This window comes from Peromyscus californicus, unplaced genomic scaffold, assembly GCF_007827085.1.
Source record: "Peromyscus californicus insignis strain IS unplaced genomic scaffold, ASM782708v3 Scaffold_24__1_contigs__length_46423439, whole genome shotgun sequence".
NCBI lineage: Eukaryota > Metazoa > Chordata > Mammalia > Rodentia > Cricetidae > Peromyscus > Peromyscus californicus.
In genome coordinates this window covers 13,954,067-13,973,395 of record NW_026294535.1, presented here as the reverse complement: position 1 = coordinate 13,973,395, position 19,329 = coordinate 13,954,067, and the positions used below count along the sequence as shown (strand labels likewise).

Here is a 19,329-nt window from a genome sequence, read left to right as displayed (position 1 = left end):
GAATTACAAAGATCATGAATTCAAGTCAATAATGTATTTAACTTTTGTGTGTGTTGCAGGGCGGGGGTGGGATGGGGGGGAGACAGATGATGTCAAGCTGGGAAATGGAGACCGGGCACTTAGCTCTCACTCTGAATCTCTCTTTCTGGCTTTGACTGGAGCTGAACTTCAAGTCTACAGTACTTTCATTTTTACAGCCCTTTTCAATAGTCTGTTTAAAACCTGAAAAGTGAAACAAAGATGTTTCTTAATTATTACAACTTCTGCCACCTCTTTTAATTAATTTTTTTTTTTAATGTCCACGAAGGCTTTAGAGCAGAGGGAGGTCCTCACCTTCCTAATGCCTCTACCCTTTAATACAGTTCCTCATGTTATGGTGACCCCCCTGCCCCAACCACAAAATTATTTTTTCTTTGCGACTTCATAACTGTGATTTTGCTACTGTTATGAATTTTAATGTAAATATGTGGTGCTCAGGATATCTGATATGTGACTCTTATGAAAAGGTTGCTCAACCCAGAGGAGTCTCCGACCCACAGGCCGAGAACTGCTGGTTTAGAATACATTCTTTCCCCAAATCTCCTTTAGTTAGCAAATGAGTAGGGTTTTTAATGGGATTTTTCTTTTTCCTAAGTACTCCAGTTCCTTTGTTACTTTTATTATTATTATTATTATTAAGAGACAATCAATCCTTCATTTTCCCTTGGAGGTTTAATATAAAGGCAGTTAATTTGTTTGAGAATTCTGTTGTCCTAGCACCTGGTAACGTAAACACACACTCACTGGGCTACTGAAGAAGGATATCATGAATTAGCTTCAGAACACGGGTAGTTAAGGGGAAGGCTTAGTGACATGTGTATGCCATTGATCTTTGAATTTGAAATAAGAATTAAAAAAAAAAAAGAATTCTGTGGTTATATAACCAGTCCTTGAAGCAAGTTTTTACTACATTTTGTTCAAATGTCAAATTGAATAATCCAGTCAGAAACGCAGGGTCCCAAGTCTTCTCAGCAGTATTCTAAAAGTAAAGATTTATTGAGACTTCTTTCATTGCCTCAGCTTTATTACTTTTGAAAATATGCGATGGTATTATGCTTAGATTTACTGGGATTCTTAAGGTCCCGTCAAAATGAAACAAGGCCGTTCTGTGGTACGGATTGCCTGTGAGCACTGTGACGAAGGGGGTGGCTTGGCCTTTGGAATCTCACTCATTACTGAAAACAAAATCTGCTCAACCCTTTCTCTTTTTCCAGTAGTCATTTGTTTTTACTGATGCTGATCCAACAGTCAGCTTTTGGGATGCTTCACATATTTCAGCTACTCGTGCGAGCGGCCTTTCAAACACGGGTTGCATTTCCTTCCCCTCATCCCCTTTGGAAACGTGATGATGTGTCTCCGAAGACACACTGGACACTGAGAGGGACGCTCAGCTCCGTCGGCCATTCTTTGTGGTCCAGAGGCCGGCTTTGAAACGGGCTGGCTGTCAACCCGCATGCATGCACCTTGAGAGGCATGAGCTGAGGCTCACGTTTCCTGCCTGTGTGTTCCCCTCCAGCTGGAATGCTTCTCTTCCGCCAACCTGGAGTGGAGCCTGCTCCTCCTCCTCCTCCTCTTCTCCCAGATTAAGCCTGCATTTGGGTTGGTTCGTGACCAGAAGTGCCTCAGAAGAAAGACAGAAAGAAAAGAAAACTTCAAAACCAACCCAGACCACAGTCTATCGTCTTTTTCTCTCAGCTCTTTTGGACTTGATCTAACAGAATCCACTGCCTGCCTCCTCCTCCTCTCCCCACAACACCCCATCTTCTTCTTTTTCCTCCTATTCCGTAATTTTATTTCTTAGTCTTGGGGTTTTCTGTGTGTGAGAGAGTGTGCATGTGTGGTAAATACTTTACCCACTGATTTCCAGACCTGGTGTCTACTTTCTTTAAAAAAAAAAAAAATCTCTATTTTTACTTACTTATACATGAGTGTGTGTGTGTGTGTGTGTGTGTGTGTGTGTGTGTGTGTGTGTGTATCCTAGAGGTAGCTGTGAGCTCCTGACCTGGGTGCTGGGAACCAAACTTGGGTCCTCTAACAGAGTAGCAGGTACACTTTTTATTGTTGTTTTGTTTTTGTTTATAGAAACAGGGTTTCTTTGTGAAGCCCTGGCTGTCCTGGAACTCACTCTATAGACCAAGCTGGCCTCGAACTCACAGAGATCTGCCTGCCTCTGCCTTCTGAGTGCTGGGATTAAAGGCGTGCGCCGCCATGCTCGCGGCAGATGCTCTGAACCATTGAGCCTTCTCTCCAGCCCCTGGTCTACTTTCGTTTTCTTTTGGCATTTTCTCTGGGGTTGTACCTCTTTACAGTCTGCAGGCTCACACAACCAGACAAGCCTCTTTTGTTTGTTCGTTCGTTTGCTTTGTTTTTTGTTTTTGTTGTGTAGGGGTGTGGTTCTTCCACAACTGTCCAACAGCAGAAGACATGGGCAATTGTAGAGATTTTCCTGGGTTTGTCCCCCGGACCCCACCCTCACCCCATGCTTACTCTTCCCTCTTTTTTTATGATTTAGTACTTCTTTTTTTTTTTGTTTTGAAGGTGGTTTTCCAAATTTATTTGACACTCTGCAGCTTAGTTCTCATCCACATTGACTGTCCGTAGATTTTTGAATGTGGTAACAGGTACGTAAATTACCCGTGTGTAGCACTTGTTTGGTGAGTCCTCATCCTCATTACGTTTTCTGGACAAACGTACACGGATACGGTATGGAACATTCCTTATTCCTTTGGCCCAGACGGCTTTATGGAGCCTAGTATCAATGCGCACATCTGGAGTCCCCATCTCCTTCAATGGCAAATTTCCGGATTTCTTTGAGTGCCCTAGGGGCACGCTTCTTGAAGCCCACGCCATGGATGCGCTTGTGGATGTTGATGGTGTGTTCTCGGGTCACCACCTCGCTGACGGCAGAACGGCCCTTCTTCTTCTCGTCACCCTTCTTTGCGGGAGCCGTTCTGCCGGGCCCAAGCTGGACGATTTAGTACTTCTTAAACCCAGCATTTAGTTGGGTTTAAAAAGACCTTGGTTATAGCCGGGCGGTGGTGGCGCACGCCTTTAATCCCAGCACTCGGGAGGCAGAGGCAGGCGGATCTCTGTGAGTTCGAGGCCAGCCTGGGCTACCAAGTGAGTTCCAGGAAAGGCGCAAAGCTACACAGGGAAACCCTGTCTCGAAAAACCAAAAAAAAAAAAAAAAAAAAAAAGACCTTGGTTACGTAGCAGCCAGGAACAAGCATAGTAGGGGACTTGGGACAAATGATAGACATGTTTGAATTTATTTCCCTGCTTTGAGGCTGCTTCTTCAACAGATTTTATGTGAGTGGGTGTTTTGTCTGCATGTATGTCTGTGTACCACATCTGTGCCTTGTGTCTGGTGCCTAGGGACGACAGATAGAACACTGGATCCCCAGGAACTGGGGTTACAGATGCTTGTGAATTGCTGTGTGGGTGCTGGGAATTGAACGCAGGTCCTCTGGGATAGCAGCCAGTGAATGCTCTTAACCATCTTGAGACATCTCTCCATCTTGATTTTTTTTGTGTGTGTGGGGGGGGGATTGGAGGACTTCGTCCTATCTGCCAAATTTCATGGTGAGTGCTTTCCATATACCATTGGATTTAATCCCCACATCACCATTTCTGGCACATAATTGCATCACGACCATTTTGTGGATAAGGAAACTGGGGCCCAAAGTACGGCGATGTAGAGCTGGGATTTAGAACCAGGTTATCTGATTTTAATATCCGATTTAATCTAGACCCTTAAGCAAGGCCGTGCGTCCGGAGTAGTTAACTAGAGTGTCTCTGTTAGGGAGTCCTTAGAGAAGGCTATTGAAGGACACTGACCCACACATTCATTGACCAGACTTGTTCAAAGAAACCATAGGCTTCGTAGGTGTCTCTCCTCTACCCTACATCACTATTTTATGCTAGGGATGTCTTTCTGTATGCTGTGAATGTGTTGCTCTGATTGGTTAATAAATAAAGTGCTGATTGGCCAGTAGCCAGGCAGGAAGGATAGGCAGGACAAAGAGAGAAGAGAATGCTGGGAAGTGAAGACTGAGTCAGGAGACACTGCCAGCCACCGCCGCCATGAGAAGTAAGATGTAAAGTACCGGTAAGCCACAAGCCACGTGGCAACTTATAGATTAATAGAAATGGGCTAATTTCAGATGTAAGATCTAGATAGCAAAAAGCCTGAGCCATGGCTATACAGTTTATAAGTAATATAAGCTTCTGAGTGATTATTTTATAAGTGGGCTGCGGGACTGTGTGGGCTTGGCGGGACCTGGAGAGAAACTCTTGGTGAGACCTGGAGGGAAACTCTCCAGCTACAATTTTATGAACTTTTCCTAGCGAGACCAACAAGTATATCTTCCCCAGAGACAGGGTGTCAACAACAGAAGTGAGTCTACCCAAGTCTTGCTTGGTGAGCCAGTGGGTTTACTGAAGTTTGCTGAGAGAGGCATAGGCAGCTTACAGGCGGCAGCCTCACTGAGGAGAACGCCTCTCATGTCCCACTCACAACCATTAGCTATAAACCCAAGGGAGGAACATTCTCCTCCCCACTCCATGACAGAGAGTTAGTGGGCTCAGTCCTGTGCAGGTCTCCTGTGGGTAATTACAGCCGTTGAGAGTTCAAAAGGGCATCTGCCATGTTGCAACTGGAGGATAGCATTCCTAAAGAAAAAAAAATCCACTGCAAATTACAGTTTTTTCCCTAGTTTATCTCTTCTATGGACTAGAGATGTTCTTTTAGTAGACTATGGATTTATCTCTTTGTATTTCTTTTTCAACTTATAAGTAGTTGTAGACCTCCCAGGAAGGTATAAAGATAGGACAGAGAGGGCCTGGCCTGTGTTCTCTTTGCCCAGTTCCCTCATGGCCACAGCTAATGTTATGGGCTCAAGGAAACTGGAATCTTGACACTGGTATAAAAATGCGTGTAATCTTCTGCAACGTTTTACCCACCAGAGATCACAACGATGACAGATGAAGTCAGCACAGGCAGCTGTCACCACAAACATCCCATCCCTGAATGTCAGCGACCAGTGATTTATTTCCTGTTTCTTAAATTTCTCATTTCAAGCCTCTCTATTTAAAAATAGCGATTTATTTTTATTTTTGTGTGTGTTGTGTGCCTGTATGAATTTCTGTGTACCACATACTTGCAGGAGCCTGCAGAGGCCAGAAGAGGTCTCCAAATCCCGTGGGACTGGAGTTACAGGGAGTTGTAGAGGTTGGGAACTGACCTAGGGTCTCTCCAAGAGCAACAGATGTTCTCGGCCACTGAGCCGTCTCTCCAGCCCCTGAAGTCTCTTTCTTATTAATTAATTAATTCATTTATTTTCAAGGCAGAATCTCATGTTCCTCCTCCTGTCTCAGCCTTCTGAGAGCTGGGACTACAGGTGTACACCACCACGTCTAGCTTCAAATTTCTTTTCTGGAGAATAAGAAGAAGATTGTAACAATGCTTATAAAACATCCCCCCCTCCAAATTATTATGTCTCCTACAAATGCATTTGAAGGCCTCTTTGTCTTATTCTCTGGTCCTCTTTTTTCTTTTATGTAGCCCTATCTGGCTTATGACTCACTTCATAAACCAAGCTGGCCTCTGATTCACAGAAATCCTCCTGCCTTTGTTTCCAAGTGCTGGGATTAAAGGTGTGTGCCGCCATGCCTGCTCTTGGTTGACTCTTCCTAGAGACAAACTCTCCCCCAAAGTTATTACACATCCTTCCTGTCCAGGTTTTCATCTTTGCCTATGTTGCTGTGTCTGAACACTCGACATATATATGTGTATGTATATATATATATCAAGTATAGTGTTGTAACTTCAAAATGTATCTAAGTAAGCCAACACCTATTTATTTGTGCATTTACAATGATAGGATCTGCTTTTCATGGGCCAAACTTTTGTCCTAAATATATATATATATTCATATATATACATGAATAAATAATATATATGAATAAATATATATTCATATATATATATGAATAATTAAGATAATTGTAGGATTTTGTTTGTTTGTCATTTGTCTTTTTTTTTTTTTTTTTTGAGACAGGGTCTCATTGTTGTGGTCCTGGTTGGTCTGGAGCCTTCTGGGTAGACCATGCTGGTCTTGAACTCACAGAGATCTGCATGCCTCTGCTTCTTGACTATTGGGATTAAAGGCATGTCCCACCAAGCCACTAATTGTAGGATTCTGAAGTGTGGGAAAGCATTAAAATGTGGCACTGTATCATTCAGGTAGGCAGAGGAGATGGGGGCATCCAAGGATGGGGACATCCAAGAATGGGGACATCCAAGGGTTGACAGGTATGGTGGTTGAATGTGATGTGCTCTCATTGTTTCTGGCATTTGAACACTTGGTCCCCAGTTTGTAGCGCTGTTTGGGTAGGACTGGGAGGTGTGGCCTTGCTGAAGGAAGCATCTCACTGGGAGTGGGCTTCTAGGTTTCAAAAGCCTCATGCCATTCCAAGTTCATCCTCTCTGCTTTCTGTGTGCGGTTCGAGATGAGCTCCCAGCTCGCAGCTTCCCGGCTCCAGCCACCATGCTAGCTTGCTGCCACCCTTCCCTGCTGTGATGGCGGTGGACTCTTATCCCTCTGGAACCATAAGCCAAAAAATAAACCCTTCCCTAAGTTGCCATGGTCATGGTGTTTTATTATAGCAATAAAAAAGTAACTCATGTAAAAGTCAGTACCAGGAGGGGGCATTTGTCTGATGCGCCTGACCTGATCATGTCTTTTTACAAGAATGTAGAAGACTTTGGGACCTTGGACTAGAAAAGTGGTTGAACACTGTAGTGGAGCTTAATGGGCAGTCCTAGTAGAAGCTTGGAGGATGGTAGTGCCCAAACTATGCAGACTGTGGAGGCTTGGCTTAAGAGCTTTCAGAGGGGAGCAATATTAGCACCAGGGCTAGAGACCTCTCCTGTGATATTTTGGCAAAGAATGTGGCTGCCTTCTGCCCTTGTCCTGAGAATTTGCCTGAGGCTAAATTAAAAAGCAACAGACTAACTATTCTTTCGCAGAGGAGACTTCAAGGCAGCCTAACACTGACCATGTCTCATGGTTAACTGTAACGACTCTGACGCAGGTCCACAAGGAAAGAGAGCAAGCGTGACAGAAAGAAACACAAAATGCACAGTTGGAAGAGAAAAAGAGCGCCAGGAAAGTTAGTGTTGCAGCCTAGTCTTGTGCTGAAAGAGAGGGGGAGACAAGGAGAGGCGCTGCAGTAGAATGAAGGGAAGGGTGACTTCGGGACAAGCTTCCAGCCTGTGAGAAGGAAAGGCCGGAGGAGTTTCCCGCTCCTAGAGAGGAGTGACCAAAGCTGCTGCCAGTGTGACTCAAGGGGACCAGGGTTCTTTTCAAACCGGCAGCCAAGCTTGACGGGGTTGTCCAGGCGGTGCTGGCTTTACAGTCACGAAGGATACATGAGTAAGGGGCTGGTGGAATCTCCCTTCATGGCTTCAAACAGCTGCTGAAGCCAGGCACGCGGCACGGGAGTCTCTGCATGGATGCCCTGAGAGGCTATTACGTGAAGCAATGGAGTGAAGCCTGCATTGCATGGGAGGCCTCAGAATGTTGGCGATGCCAGAGCCACCGGATACCTGCCAAGGGGAGCTGCACACAGGATGGAGCACTAAACCGGAGGCAATAGGTCTTGCAGCAAAGGTAAAAAAGGCAGAACTAAGCTCTTCAACACAGAGTTACAGGATTTGGAGTTTGCCCTGCTGGGTTTCCGTCTTGCTTCGGACTAGTAGTTCCTCACTATGCCCCCATTCCTCTCTTTTGGAATGATAACGTATATTATGTGCATTGTATGAGGGAACTATGTAATTTGATTTTTGATTTTACAGGATGTTATAATTACGAGATTGCTTTGAGTCTTAAAAGAGACTCTGAGACTACAGGACTATTTTGAAGGGGACTTTTGAAGTCGGATTAAATACATTTTTTTTTTTTTTTTTTTGCATTGTGATATAGTCACAAATCTATAAGGACCAGATAGTAGAATGTGGTGTTTTGAATGAAAATGGCCCTCAAAGGCTCATGTGTCTGCATACTTGGTCCCCAGTTGGTGGAACTGTTTGAGAAGGATTAAGAGGTGTGGCCCTGTTGGTGGAGGTGTCACCAGGGGTTTCAAAAGTAACTAATACAACGGGATACATAAATCTTAGTGATAAGAAGGAACAGTCCATGCTGATGCCCTAACAGAGATGAGTCTGGTGTATTCAAGGAGGAGGCAAAGCGGATGGAGTGTTGTAGACAAGATGGCGGGGGGTGGGGGGTGGGTGGGGGGGCGTGGGGGGGAGGGGAAGTCAGAGGGATGTCATGTAGGGCAGGGAGTATTAGAATGAACCAATCAGACAATACTAGATGTTTAGATCTTTTCAAGAATGCAGAGGGAAGCCAGTGAAAGGTAGCAGTGGGGTGTGAGGAAGTTGTTACGTGAAGGATGGAGTAGGAAGGGTCCAGAATGAGATGTGCTAGAAGACAGTTTCACTTTTCCCGGAATGAGCGCAGCCAGGGGCGTGGTGACACTTTCTGTGAAATAAAAGGGCCGAGCATTGTCTCGCCACTCTGTAATTCACCTACAGGATCAAACATTGTATTTCGGGATGTATTTATATTATTGCTTTCAGGTAACATTCGTTCATTCTGACTGTTCGAGATAGTCCGGTCTACGACTACCTCAAAGTTTCTTCACCTGTTTATGCTCTTATTAGACATTAGAAGTATCTCTTTACTTGTGTATGCAGTTCTATCAGAACTACTCTTCTATCTGGATGTTTGTGGGTGGGGTGGGTTTTTTTTTCGGGGGGGGGTACACCTAGCACTCAGGTGGCTCAGTAGCCTCTGTCTACTTTCCAGATTGTCTCCAACTGTACTCCACAGACAGACTCACGAACCCTAACTGTGCACGAGAATCTCCATTCCCTTTGTTCTCAACAGTTAGAACCAGACATTTTTAACCATTGCCTATCTGATAGGTTTCAAATTAGGGGCTCATGCCTGCAATCCCAGTACCCTGGAGGCTGAGACAGGAGGATTGCTATGAACCAGAGGCCTGTCTAGTCTACACAGTGAGTTCCAGGCCAGCCTGGGCTACGTAGTGAGTCTCTGTCAAAGAAATGAAATGAACTTTTAAAAAAAAATCATATCATTGTTAAAATTTGCATTTTCTGATTACTATATGTCTTTTGTCCTTTAGATTTTATTTTCTGAGAATTCATTGCTCCTAGCTTGTATTCATTCTCTTGATTTTTTTTATCTTATTAATTTGGGGGACTTCATGTATTCAGGATAATAACACTTTCATGGATTAATACAGACGTCTGAAAAATATTTTTCTCATTGAAAAATTTGCTTGTAATTATTAGCTCCCCTGTCCCAGCTCGATGGCTCTGTCAGGGTTAGGTACGAACACAGTGAGTTGCACTTCTGTCCCACACATTCTCTGTGCTCTGCCCCTACACTTCACCCAGCCCTGTCTTCATGTTTTACAATGCTGATTTACATTTAAATTCCCCCCTTTGTCAGATTTAGCAGTTTCATTCTTTCCTTACCCCGAGGCCATACAATTGATCTGGCGAATCATTTTGTGAATGGGGTAGAGCATGGGTTTATTTTCCTCTTTTCTTTCCAAATGGAGAAAAGTGGCTGACCTAGGAGAAGTCATTCAACAGTCTTGTGCTTTCTCCGCTGGCTTCAAGTCACATTTTCCCACATGGGCTTGTTGTGTGCCCTTCATTCTGTCCTGTGCTGTGTTGGCCAATGCCGTAGCTTTATGATGAGCCTTCTTGTCTGTCTAGTGTGGTCAAGTGCCTCTCTTTGTCAGGCTGTCAACTTGGCTCTTTGGTATTAACTTAAGAAATAACTTGTCAAATATCACAGGAGATATTCGTAACATATGTAGATGCTAGTTGTAATTACAATACAGTTATAGATTTCCTGGGAAGTATTCCCGTCATTGTCTTCTCATCCCATATTGTGAACTTGATGTGTCTTTTCATTTACTTAGCTGTGTCCCATGCCATTTGAGTTGGACTCCATCTCATCTGTCCTTTTTTATCTGTCTGCCAATTCCCCAAAGCTTTTATTGCTATAATTAATGAACACTGTGGTGGTTTGAATGTAATTGGCCCCCATAAGCTCACAGGGAGTGGCACTATTAGGAGGTGAGGCCTTGTTGGAGGAAGTGTGTCATGGTGTGGGCGGGCTTTGAGGTCTCCCATGCTCTAGATACTGCCCAGTGTTTCAGTTCACTTCCTGTTGTCTGCAGATCAAAGACGTAGAACTCTCACCTCCTTCTCCAGCACCATGTCTGCCTGCACACTGCCGTGTCCCACCATGATGGTAATGGACTGAACCTCTGAACTGTAAGCAAGCCAACGCAATTAAATATTTTTCTTTATAAGAGCTGCTGTGGTCATGATGTCGCTTCATAGCATAGAAACCCTAAGACAGACACTTTTTAAAAGTTATACCCTTTCTTAGTTTCTGCTTGTAAATAAGATCACTGTTAATTTGGGGATATTCATTCTTATCTAGGTACCTTGCTGAACTCTTAAATAGTTCTTAGAGTTTATCTGAAGAGCCTTGGATTCAAAGAAACAATGTGAACAGTTTTACTGCAAGTTCCTCTCAAACTTTTGAATCTATGCTTCACTTCACTGTTTTGTATATGCCGGGTTAAAAATGAAACATGGGTACTCATTCTTGGCACATTATAAACTATCTTTATACATTATCTTTTTTACCCCTAACTTCTATTCCTTCTTCTATTGATTAATAGAATTAATTAACTCCTATTCCTTCTTCTACTAATTTTCATGGGAATTTTTAGAGTTGACAACAAAAATTTAAAATATATAATAAAAAGTTAAATCTTTAAAAATTAGAAACCCTCACTTGCTGATGACCTAATTAGCATATGGCTGACCAGTCACCAACAGGGTCTGACTGTGGACTCAGACACATGCTGGACATCTTATAAATCTGAAGATGTGACAAGGAAGAATGAGAAAAAGAAAATAGTCTTCAGTACTATTAGCACACGCATGCATGTCAGCATGTGTGCATGCACTCACACACCATTTGTTGGTGTGTAAAATAATGTGTTGCTAAATAAATTATTTAGTAACTCTTATGTTATCTTCATGACAAAATTGCTTCATGACAAAAAATAAATGACAAATTGTTGTCATGAAGAAAACCTGCATCATGAAAAGGAAAAATCAAATCCCGGAAGTAGTTCCATGTCCTGTGTACGTCAGGCACTCCTGATTGTCTACTGGGCATGCTCATGAACCCATTCCTAACTGGAGTCCCAGGGTATGTGATATGTGAGAGACCCTGGTGGATATTATCTCAGGGGATAAACATGTTTGATGATAAATTCCTTAGCTGAAGCCTGGTTGGAGTTTAAATGGTTCTTGCTGCCTAGGACTACCCAGGCTGCTCTCTGTTGACAGGCTAGCTGTGGCAAAAGCCCCATCAATGCTCAGTCCCTAGGACAGTGTAGGGCCCACCAAATATTGTAACCTGGGATCTAGGAACATGCTTCCCAGACAAGGTATGGACAGTGGTAGTGGTAAGGAGAGGGGCCCATGAAATCAGGAAGTCCATACAACCCACAGCTAGGGTGTCAGTCAGGTTGAAACAGGAAGGGCCCAAGACTGGTTCTCCTGGTGAGTCTCTGAGGGCCTGGCTGGTCACATCTGAGGGGCTTGTTTTCCAAGGGTGTTCAAACTTTTCTGGAGTGAGGTCCAGGTTGTGGTCTAAACCCAGAGGCAGTCACCAGGCCGTTTCGTTCTACACCACTGAATCTACTTGGTCAAAGACCAAGTCAAAGCTGTTCTTCAAAGCTATGCGAGTAAACAGTCCTATTTTTAGGAGATCATTGCTTGCAAAAAAAAAATAGCTCGAAATTCAGACATTTGAATCTCAACAGCCTTCAGTTTAAGGCACTATGCTGCGGTCACAACGCCAGTCGACGCTGGCATTTTCTCACGGGTCCTTGTTTAATCTTACAGTGTACTCATTGATATGGTTCCTATTTTCGTGTAGGAAAGCCAAGGCTCGGAAAGGTTAGGTTGCTCTGGTCAAACAGCTTGGCCCAAGCAGAGTCCAGAATGCTGTCTGCCAGTCACCAGCCTGACGTCACAGCTCTGGGTCTCGAGCACATTTCCTTCTCACCTTGCCACATTCCACCTTGGCATTGGTAACGGGATGTTGTTATTACATGGGATCCGGTCCAGTTTCCTGAAAGGAATTTAGTTGCTAAATGAGACTCAAGTTGCATAATCGAGAAGTTACTTATCCTTCCTAGCCTCTTATTGGCTTTCTTTAAGAGAAGCCACTGGTGCCGGGCGGTGGTGGCGCACGCCTTTAATCCCAGCACTCGGGAGGCAGAGCCAGGCGGATCTCTGTGAGTTCGAGGCCAGCCTGGGCTACCAAATGAGTCCCAGGAAAGGTGCAAAGCTACACAGAGAAACCCTGTCTCGAAAAACCAAAAAAAAAAAAAAAAGAGAAGCCACTGGATCTGTAAGTCACCCTGCTCTTCTCACCGTGCTCCATTTTCACAGAGAGACTCAAGGTATCTTCCCAACACAGCATGGCTTGTGGCAATTACTTGACAATTTCAAGGGCTCCCAGCAGTTGTGTGAATGACAGTCTTAGAACATGCAGGAAAGCCTGTCAGAGTCTGGGTAAGCTCCTCCGGTGAGACCAAGAGAGCCTTGCTGATTGATTTCACACAAAGACCAAGTTTAAGGGCCCGTGCTTGCTGAGATGATTGACAGGCATCACCAGAGAAGCTACACCCAGGGAAATCTCTGACAGAATCTACTGTTCCCATGTAAATCGAATAAGAAGAGCACGTGATAGTTCAGTTGCTGAATAAAAGCACAGAGAGCAGCCAGGCAGTGGTGGCACACACCTTTAATCCCAGCACTCAGGAGGCAGAGGCAGGCAGATCTCTGTGAGTTTGAGGCCAGTCTGGTCTACAGAGCAGTTCCAGGACAGCCAGGGCTGGCTACACAGAGAAACCCTGTCTCAAAAACCATAACAAACAAACATGTGTCCATGTGGACAGAATACACCTACTTTCCAGCTTGACATTTCTCAGAGGGGAAACACTCTGGTTGCTGCCTGTTTCCCAGTGAGGTCCTGTTGGCTATAAGAGTCAGCCTGTGGCAAGGAGGGAGGATGGTTCACAGAATGCCCGCACCAGAGGTCGGCTCAAACAGCCTCAGAGACAGTACCTGTGCAAGGCTCAATTTCCAAGCATTTTCCTTACTTTGTGTTTTTTTGAATTGAGAGATTCTAAAAACAAAAATCGAATTTCCGTCCTGGTTGCCCCGTGATGGATGGGAATGTGAGAAGCTGATACTGTCCTTGCATGCATAGACTGCACGTACACATGAAGGATAGCGTGCCTCTTTAAAAATTCAATATCCCAGTGATCTGTGTTTTTATCCTCTAGAACAACAACAACAAAAAAGGATTTATCTAATCTAATATTTATATACTTGAAAGTTTTCAAATGATCACATATCAAAATTAATTACAGAGACTATAGTTAAAAGTGGTTTTAGCTGGGGCTACTAGCACAAGCCTGTGCTCCTGGTTACTCGGGAGGCTGAGTCAGAAGTGTCACAAGTTCAGGGCTTGCCTGGACTACAGAGTGAGTTCAAGTCTAGCCTGGGCAGCTCTCTGAGACCATGTCTCGAAATAAAAAGTGCAGAAAGGGCCGGGGATGTAGCTGCGTGTTCTTATCTGGCATGTATGAAACCCTAAGTTCAATCCCAACTCTGAAAAAGATAGACCCATTTAAAAAGTAACTACAGTTATAACTACAAAGTTCACCTGGATTCATCTGGGTCAAGATCCGCACTCCTCCTGCCTTGTCTCATCGTTTGCGGGACCTTGTCTGTACTCTCGGCCCAAGATGGCTCTTGTGCCTTGTGCTGTTTCTTTTCTCCGAGCTCTGTTCAGATACCCAGCAAGAGCGGCTAAGGGAGGAAGGCTTATAGCATGAATCTTAAAAGGTCTTATTAATAAAAACAAATCCAGAGGCAGGCATTGGAGTAAATTCTGAAAGATCAGAGAGACAGAACAAGCCACATCCAACCTCACCTCACCAATTCCTTAGCTGATTGTGTTTCCTCAAACTGGAAGCTTCTGAGTCCTCATCAGAATGGATCTCAGCTGAACTGCTGCAAAAAACCTAAAAGCTTAAAAAGCCTCTAGTTCCTGGTCCTCAGGCCTTAAATACCTTTCTGCTTCCTGCCATTATTTCCTGGGATTAAAGGTGTGTGTCACCATGCCTGGCTGTTTCCATATGTGGCCTTGAACTCACAGAGATCCTCATGGATCTCTGCCTCTGGAATGCTAGGATTAAAGGTAGGGGTGTATGTGTGTGTGTGTGTGTGTGTGTGTGTGTGTGTGTGTGTGTGTGTGTGCATGTATGTGTGTGTGTGCATGCACGCGCCATTTTCTGGCCTCTTTATCTAGTGGCTGTTCTGTTTTCTGACCCCAGATAAGTTTATTAGGGTGTACAATTTATTAGGGGACACAATATCACCACTAAGGGTATGTTTAGGGTCATAGCTTGAGAGACAGACCGTCATGGTGGGGACGGTACAGCAGCAGGAGCACGGTACAGCAGCAGGAGCAGGAGGCAGCTGGGTCACAGTGCGGCTTCAGTCAGGGGCTGAGGGGGATGACTGCCGGGGTCTTCTGGATTTCTCTTCTTTATTCCATCTAGAGCCCTAGTCCAGGCGTGGATGGCATCCACCTTCGGGGGTGGGCTTCTTCCTGCTCATCCCTGTTGCCTTTCTGGAAACACCCACTGTACCGATGGGTTTGATGAAGATTAACCATCCCACTTTCCCATTCATGACCTTTCAACGTTGCTCACATTCCATTGGCCAAAATGGGAGCACCTGACTGCATCTGACTGCAAGGAAAGCTGGGAAATTCTCTCCTCCTCCTGCGCAGCCATGTTGGACAACTGTAAAACTAGGTTTCTAGAGCTGGAGAGATGGCTCAGTAAGGAAAATGCCTGTTGAGCAAATTCGAAGACATGAGCTGGGCTCCCCATCCACCATGTAAGAGCTGCTTGTGTCTGGAACCCCAGCACTACCAGGGAGGAGCCAGGCAGATCTGATCAGCTACCCTACGAGAATTGATCAGGCCCAGGAGCAGAGAAAGAACTGGTCTCAAAAATTAAGGCAGGAAGCCATTGAGGAATATACACAATGCCAACCTCCGGCCTTCCCTTATGTGTACACACACCCACACGAATACGTACAGTACATATCACACACACACACACACACACACACACACACACACACACACACACACACACACACACCTTTAAATTTCTAACGGAAGAGGCGGCGGTTATTTGGGGCCACTAAGAAGTCTGTGGATGGACTTCTCTTTATTTTCCCAACTCTAGGATACAGGCACAAGTGAACCCATTCAGTATTTGAGAAGAAGAGAGATCAAGTTACTTGCTGAGGAAACAGCTCGTTCTTTGTGAGCCCTTTGGGTGTGACTTTATTTTTGTTCCCTTTTGTGTTTGTGTCTAGTTTTCTGCATTCCAGCACTAGAATCGGGGAGGAGACATCTCTGCTGTCTTGGGATTGCCACAGCACACCCGCACCTGATTTCACCATACACACCACTTAAGACAGGCATCCAGGAAGGTGTCCCATGGCCTGTCCTTTAGAGTTGAAAGCAAGCACATGTTTAATTTGGTTCAGTTTTGTGATGCTTATTGAGCAATGGGTGGTACATTTGAGTGTTGCTTAATCAAAACCTGGAACTAGACCAAGGGGACGCCATCCTTTGGTTTGATTCAGATTATACCTGGCTTGTGGTCAGGCTAGAAAACCTGTTCCCCAAATCTTCCCCCATCCCTCCTCTCCCTCCCTCCCTCCCTCCCTCCCTCCTTCCTTCCTCCTTCTTTTCTTCCTTTCTTCTTATGTCTCCTTCCTCTACTTTTTTTTTTTTATACAAAGTCCCATATAGCCCAGGCTGACCTTGAACTCACCAGGTAGCCAAAAATGGTCTGAATTCTCATCCCTTGTCCTCCATCTCCCAAGTATTGCTTTTACAGGTATGTACCACCTGGTCCCAAAATCTTTTAAACTAAGAAGGAAATACTCTCCAAGTACTTGGGAGTTAGATGCAGGATGAGCAAGAGCTCAGGGTCATCCTTGGGTACATAGGAACTTTGAGGCCAGCCTGGGCAACATGAGACCCACCCCACTTCAAAAAAGAAGAGGAGAAAACCTTTAATAAGATATTCATTGTTTCCATAATGTTTTCCCCCCAGAGGCCAATGCTGATAAAAAAAAAAAAAAAGACAACCTCCTTAAAAAAATTAAAGATGGCAGATTTTCTAGAAAGAATTTTATTTTGAGGAGAATAAAAAAAGCACCGTTGAAACCAAATGTTGTTCTTCTACCCCTTCCAACCCCTGGCATCTCCCATGCAACAGAATTTGGCAGGAGGATGACCTCTTCCCTCTACCCAGAGCACGATTCCCAGAGATGATGCACACTGGAAACAAAACGTAAACCAGGGAAACCTGGTTCCTCAAAGTTCACACCTGAGGTTTCCCGAGCTAGTGTACCAGATCCAAAGGACACACCCCAAGAAGAGGCCCTGGCCACACCTGCTGTAGCTATCTGCCCTTGGAAATGGTAGAAGTCACATTTGCATGAATCAGGCTCCAAGTTAGGTGAGCCACCCGCCTCTGGCAGCAAAAACCGCCAGGATGCCAACAACTTTTATAATCTAAATAAATGCTAATTTAATGCTGCATTTAAAAAATGTTTTTTGTTTTTTTTATTTTAACAAATCACGATGAACAAACACCATAGCTAAATTTTTACTTGTTCTTAAAATTTTCATACAGGTATACAATGAAATATGATCATATCCACCCCTACTTTTCCCTTCTACTGTCCCAACTCCCTGGCACAGCCTGCACGTCCCTCCCCCTGTCTATACCGGAAGTTTGGCTTGGTCTTATGCAGGTAACTAAAGCTGTGAGTTCATGAGTGGTACATTCACGTAAAGTCCTGAAGCTTGCCTTTCCCGGCATCCCTCTCCATCCTCTGGTTCTTACGGTCTTCCTGTGTTTCTGCAACATTCCTAGAGCCTTCTCAATGGTGGTGGTAGTAGTGGGTGTAGTTGGTTTTTTTTTACTCTTTTGGCTCTTTACTCTTGGGGACCCACCACCCAGCTCCCAAATAAATCACATGGAGACTTATCTTTACTTATGAATGCTCGGCCTTAGCTTGGCTTGATTCTAGCCAGTTTTCCTTAACTTAAAACATCCCATCTACCTTTTGCCTCTGAGATTTTATCTTTTCTATTCTATGTAACTTTCTTTACTTCTTACTCTGTGGCTTGCTGTGTGGCTGGCCCTGATGTCCTCTTCCTTCTTGCTCCTTGATCCTCTCTTCCCAGATTTCTCCTATTTATTCTCTCTGCCTGCCAGCCCCCCATATATCTCATTTTATCTCAAGCATGGCGGAGGAAAGCGTAATCATGCTAACTAGTTTTGAAATGAATGATACCCTGGAGTGTAGCTAGAGTTTTCCTGCCTGGCCCACAGTCAGGACAAATCTCTCTCACCTGCCAGTCCCACAGCCACTCAGACCCGACCAAGTAAACACAGAGACTTATATTGGTTACAAACTGTATGGCCGTGGCAGGCTTCTTGCTAACTATTCTTACAGCTTAAATTAATCCATTTCTATAAATCTATACCTTGCCACGTGGTTCGTGGCTTACCGGCATCTTCACATGCTGTTTGTCATCGTGGTGGCTGGCAGTGTCTCTGTGACTCAGCCTTCCACTTCCCAGCTTTATTCTCCTCCTTGTCCCGCCTATACTTCCTGCCTAGCCAATGGCCAATCAGTGTTTTATTTATTGACTAATCAGCAACACATTTGCCATACAGAACATCCCACAGCAAACACCCAGAAAGCCCGTGCTTCATTAGAGCTGATTTGTGGCTCCCAATACCAGGGCCACATCTTCCTATCTCTGTGACCTCACTCTCTTGGTTTTCTCATCTACCAAACCTAGATAATCACATAGTTACTTTATGTCCATCAAGTAGTTAGAGCGGAGCCTGGTACACTAGTAACTGGGCTACATGAGAGCCCCTCCCCCTTCGAATTGATTTATGTGTATTATAAAGCCACGTAGAACTATGTGGTAGTGATTTCTGTGTTGTTTCTCGGAATTAATCAATGCCTCGTTTAATACTGTACACTCTGCCTTCTAAAATCATTTCCTGGAATGGCAAGCTAATTCAGTGACAAAGCGGCCTGCAGCCAAACCTTACAACCTGAGTTCGGTTCCTGGGACCAACAGATCGAGCTGACTCCCATAAGCTGTCCTCTGACTTCCACGTGTGTGCGCCACAACGGGTGCCTACTCACTCCTCCCAAAAGAGTAAAATGTAATGAACTTTTAAATTACTTTCTATACTACACAGCATCCTGTCCCATTCCCTATTGAGATGCGTTTGACTTTTGGAGAAACATGGGCTTTATGAGACCAGAGCAGGAGGGCGACACTCCTGGGCCCTGGTGTCTTCAGCGTGGTAGTCTGTGATCCTTTAGGCCGGTGGTTCTCAACCTTCCTAGTGCTGCAGCCTTTTAGTACAGTTCCTCATGTTGTGGTGACCCCCAACCATCAGATGATTTTCATTGCTACTTGATAACTATAATTCTGCTAGTGTTATGAATCATAATGTAAATATCTTATATGCAGGATACCTGATATGCGACCTCTGTGACAAGGTCATTAGACACCAAGGAGTCATGACCTACAGCTTGAGACACACTGCTTTAGGCAGACAGTCTTTTCTCTAAGCCTCAGGGCTCCGGATAACGATAAAAATATCTACCTTCCAGGAAATGCTGTAAGATCAGAGACAAAAATAGCATCTTTTCAAGCCTTTGCTCTGGAAAGAACACTGCATAAAAATCTGCAAGCCTGTTGCCCAGTGTGTTAGGTCGATTTAAATGCATAGGTACTTACATTCCAGCAAAGGTTCTCGGACCTCAGCACATGTGAGACTCGGCTGATTTCAGGTGGCCCCGAGCAGTACAGTTTTAGTGGCCTTGGTAGTTTTAGTGGCCCTCTGCCTCCTGAGTGTTTGCCAGCACAGATTTCTGGGCTCCTGTGTCTGGAAATTCTGCATCAGCTTTATCTGGCCAGAGCAGAGGCTGACATCTGCAATCCTAGC

At 44.6% G+C, this 19,329-nt stretch overlaps 1 pseudogene; it reads right to left on the bottom strand.

Moving 5' to 3' along the window:
* Positions 1-2,610: 2,610 nt before the first annotated feature.
* LOC128120111 (60S ribosomal protein L31-like) overlaps positions 2,611-19,329 on the bottom strand; it is a 30,619-nt pseudogene continuing 13,900 nt past the window's right edge.